The sequence below is a fragment of the Erigeron canadensis genome, chromosome 1, assembly GCF_010389155.1.
Source record: "Erigeron canadensis isolate Cc75 chromosome 1, C_canadensis_v1, whole genome shotgun sequence".
Taxonomy (NCBI): Eukaryota; Viridiplantae; Streptophyta; class Magnoliopsida; order Asterales; family Asteraceae; genus Erigeron; species Erigeron canadensis.
In genome coordinates, this window is record NC_057761.1 from 35755922 (window position 1) to 35761305 (window position 5384).

The 5384-nt window shown below is 34.3% G+C and overlaps 1 pseudogene; it reads right to left on the reverse strand.

Annotated features, from left to right (window-relative positions):
* Positions 1–286: 286 nt before the first annotated feature.
* Positions 287–3070, reverse strand: LOC122591131 (annotated as a pseudogene).
* Between the last annotated feature and the right edge of the window lie 2314 nt (positions 3071–5384).

The window sequence follows — 5384 nt, forward strand, 5'->3', positions numbered from 1 at the left end:
CATTGTCATTCAGCAAATGCTCATAGGCTTCAAGACTTGCAAAAGGTAACGAACAAGCCTTCCCACGTACGGGCCTTCCTTTTTCTTGGATTAATCTCAAACATGTCCTCCTCCTCATCACTTCCATCTCCTGAGGCCCCAATGCTGGGCTCTTATGCTGTCACCCACCAAGTCATTATCGTCCTCATCAGCGACTTGGTCCAAGTCATCATAATTATAGTCACCCTTGGAATCTAGAGCAGGGGTGGTGGAATCTAATATGGCCTCAATCTCTTCGTTGTCACTTTCATCCTCTTCTTCCTCCTCTCCTATTAAATCCTCGGCCCATTTTGGTATCTCTATTATATAGTGAAATATACCAGTAAATAGGTTCTCTATGCTGGAGGTTGTAACCTCCAGGCAATGAGGATTCTGCATTTTGTACTCGTAGTTGACTTTCTGTTTGACCAGATGTTCTTTCAGATTCCTGCAGATTGGTCAAACCACCAACTCCAAGCAAGTCATCGTCGCTTTTTTCTGAATACTCATCATCAGAACTGGGAGCTGCCTCATCCTCTGAAGAATTACCATTATCATTTTCACTATCATCGCCTCCATCACTATCAGGTCTATCGAATGTGTTGCTTTCTTGTATATCTGGTTCGTCAACCGTGTCTTCAAAATGTTCAAGTTCTTCATCAGGAAGTTCATTTTGAAGAACCATGTTCCTGTGCAACAAGGGATAAGTCAGTACCAGTATAATTAACATTTGGGAAAATCGGCGTCCATATATTACCTTGAATAAAGCAAGGTATATATCTAGCAATCGTTTAGCCACTTTTGCTCCTTCTCCACAATGACTTAAATCAATCTGGTTTAAAAATATAACCTGTGTGTTGAAATATTGGATCATATGCTGATTTGATCAATATAGAACTAACTTGAGTGCTCGGAACATACACTGTAGTACTGGGCTCTCGACACTAAATGAGGTCGGAAAAGAAAACTATCCACGTTGTCTACCACAACCGCATGTAAGATTGTGCAAGTAAAATTAAACATCATGAACTTCATATGTAAGAAAGAATCTATATTGGAGTGCTTAAGGGATAGTAAACCTTCATTTTTGGATGGTCAGACAACAGCTTTAACAAAAGATAACAAGCATTAGATGCAGCCTTACTTCAGGATCTCCAAGCTTCAGGAAACAAACTTAGTATCAGTGATTACAATGAAAGCCTATAGAAGCCAGGTGTTCTAAAACTAAAATAAAAAACAAATGAGGTGTCAATAACTTAAACCTTATTTACAAGCATAGAGAGCAATTTACGCTCTTCTTCTGGCTTGCTCTTCAGCAATACATAAATGGTCTGCAACGATTATATGAAAAAACAACTGGTTAAGCAGTTATTTCAATAAATAACATAATGGTAAACAAAATGCAAATTAACCTTCATTGCTTTATCCTTAAGTGTGGCTAATGCATCTCTAGAAGCTTCGTCAAGTGCAGATATATAGCTTTCATACCTGTACTTATACATGTACAGGCTTATTAAAAACTACTCCTGATTTTGTTATATAAGGCTCTAGCAACCATTTAATTTGTCAAATGAAGCATGCACCTACTTTTGTTTTAAGCAATCTTCCCAAAGCCAGAGTAGTAGAAGAGAGTTTCCATCTTTTGAGTCGGGAAGCTGATCTAAAGGTTGTTGATTTAGTGTCTGCAGCTTACGATCAGGTAATAGACTGGCAAAAAAACAAGACCACATCAATTACTGATCCCTATTAATTAAATGAAGTTATAGCTATCAAAAAGGACTATCCTTCAAAGTTCATTTCTATTTTGTGACATTCCTTTGTGCGTATATAGATAATGTTTTAAAAGTATTCTCTCTACCCTTAGGTCGAAGTATGGCAGTATATATCTTACCTTCCTCATATCCCGCAGTACTCTTGTGAGATTGAGTATTGTTATTGACATATTTTGAGATATTAATTTATTAATATGTTCCTCTCAATCATGATAAATTTTTAAGATGGAATAAAACTTTAAAATTAAATAGCCAACAAACCTTGATATGAAGATTTGTTTCAGTGCTTCAAAACCTGTAAATGCATAACGTTTTCCCTTTTTCGCAGTCACCATACCTGAATTTAATTAATTTGCATGGCATTCACAACAATCTGATTATATTGATGATATATACTTGTATATAACTTAATCAGTACGTGTGTATATATATGTGTTTATACCTAAAAGTAAATCAATCGAGTTGATATATGCAATAGGATTGTCACCAAGCAAGACCGAGGCAGCAGACACCTTATCCGTCGTAGTCCCTGACCTTTGTGTAGCCAACACCATCTTAATATCGCCACGCAACTGCTGCTAATAATCATCTATGTATTGTGACATCAACCTTTCTGCAGCTTCTTTTTTCTTGTCTACCAAACACTTCCACTCTGCCCCATTATTCTCCTTATTTATTATAACCTTCTTTTTGTTTCTATCCACATTTGCAATTTCTTTTTTAGCTTCTCCATGCCCTCATACCAAACTCCCAATGAACCTGCCTTCATAAGCGGAAGACGCGAGTTATTATGCTTGTACGTTGTTGTTGGTGTTTTTTAACTTTTTATCGTTAGAAGAAGAGCGGCCGAGTGAAGAAGAAGAAGCAGCAGCCATATTGGCGATTTCTGATCGATCGAAGCTTATTGTTGTCTGGCCTTCGACGTTGTTTCTTTTTATATATAGTTTTCTAAATTTTTAAAAATTTTAAACACTTCGCTTAAGATTTTAAATAGGACTAAATTTTGTGTCTGATTTTCTTTTTCAGTTTAAGTTAATAATTTGATGCAAGTAAGTAACTAACTACTCAGTGCCGCCTTCTACGGGTTTTTGAGCCCCAATAACTCGACGGTGTATGGGGAGGTTAAGATGTAGGCAGACCTTACCTCTACCTAAGTAGAGAGGCTGCTTCCAGTTTCTACCTAAATGGTAGAAAAGGCCCTCCAACCTTTGCATGGGATGAGGATCGAATCCATGACCTCTGTCTCCAGAGGCAAGGGTATTTACCACTGGTCCAACCATACTGCTTTAATAATAATTTGATGGTGGTAACTTAACTTATTTTGGGCCATCAATTTGTAAGTTTGTAAGTGAGGGGGAGAGTTTTCTGTTTGAGTTTCGAAAAAGAAAAGACTTTATTACTCATACAGAAAAAATAACTTTTTTAATATGATATAACGGTAGTGATGATTGATATTCATATCTACCTGACATAAATTAGCCAAGATTCAGTCGAATGACTTATAGGAAACAAAATTTTTTTTTTCAAGCTAGGACACCATTAATTATGACCCCTCAATTAATTTCCTTGGGTCATATGAATTTATAATCTTTAACAGCTTATGTCATATGAATTAATTATCGTTAACACTTAACAGCAAATTAGAATTGTATTCACGCAATGCGTGGACGTACGTGAATAACTTTTTCGTGTTTTAAACTATAAAACAAAATCTAGAATTCCAGTAAAAAAAAATGAGCCTACAAGTGATTACGTCTGATTCCGTCGACCCATGGGCTTTGGCTCGTGGTTGTGGTGATAGAAGGATGTTTTCAATTATAAAATTGAGAATTGACTATTAAAAAACACCACCAACAAATAGGCTGTAAACGAACACAAATGGGAGCTTGTTCATATTCATTCTTTTAACTTAATGAACGGTTCACGAATGGATAAACGAACATAATGTTGTGTTCACCAATAGATAAACGAACATAATAGTTTTCGTTCATTTGTGTTCATGAACGAATGTTCACGAACACAAACGAACGGACACTAATGAACGAACACAAACGAACGAACACAAGCAAACACCAATGAACAAACATATAACTAATAATATTTATAAACATATAATTATAAATATTAGACTTCATATTCAAGGTTACAAATTATCGATCCGCCTATAAGTTTTACGAAACTTATCTACTTTAGAAAGTGAAAATATCTTACGGTTTGATATAAATTAAGTATTTATCTTTATAATTTGTATTTAATTTTCTTTTAACTATGTAGATAATTACACATGTACTTTTTTAATGCTTATACTATAATTATCTTTCCCACATATATATATATATATGGTGAAGTTATTTTGAGAACCCCTTTTTTTTGCGAGAACCTTTGAGAACTTTTCAAATCAAGCGTAACTGATGATTATTATTTACATGAAAATTATTTTTTGATTGTTCTTGAATAACTTATGTGTAATTTTGAAGTTTATAATTGTGTGGAGCATGGATTATCATCCGTTATACAATTATGTAGAGATTTGGATTATTGATCACATATGCACGAATATTGTTATGATCACATGTATTCAAGTCGATCACATGTATTATAAACTTTTCACATTTATTATAGAAAAAGGTTCTCAAAATAACTTTTCAATATATATATATAGGGGGCTGGGTATTGTAAAACAAGTATTAAAGTAAAACAAATAAGACAGAATCTTGACCCTTAGATCATGGTTAAATTGATGCACGGTGATTTTCAGTGAAGTGAAACCTATTGTTTTATTTGTTTTACTTTAATATTTGTTATATATATATATATATATATATAGCAAAATGAAATGTTCACGAACATAAACGGATGGACATTCATGAACATAAATGACCAAATGTTCATGAACGTCGTTCACGAACATAAGTGAACGAACGGGAGTTGTGTTCATATTCGTTCGTTTAACTAAAGGAACGAATTTTTGTGTTCATGTTCGTTCATTTAACTAAACGAACAAACACGAACGAACTTTCCGTCGAACGGTTCATAAACTGTTTGATTCATTTACAGCCCTACCAACACATAATAAGAATAATAAATCAGCTAAAAGCACGCTCATGCATCATGATCTTAGTAATCATTTGATGTTGAATTGGCTAAAAAATTGAAAACACGATCATGCATCATGATTTTAGTAATCAAAAAACTGCAAATGGGCCTTGTCTTTTTTCAACCTTGGGGTTTGCATTACTTGTGTGATATGTTGTACAAAATGTTTCTAAATTCTAAATAACAAGTGAAGTTCAAAAGATTTAAAATGTTTGATTTGTTATAATTACGAGAACGATATCTGTGCATTCCTACGGTAATGGAGGTGGCAACGGTGGTGTGATGTAATGGCGGTGACGGGTGGTGATGGCGGCGGTGATGGCGCCGGTGAGTATTGGAAGTTATTGATGTAATGTGGATATGATGTAGGTACATCATACATTAAAATGTTTACATTGTTGAAATTTAAAATCAATATTAAAAGTTTAAGTTCAATGTTACAAATCAAAAGTAAACTTGTTTTATAATATAGTATAGATAATTGCATGGTCTTAAAAT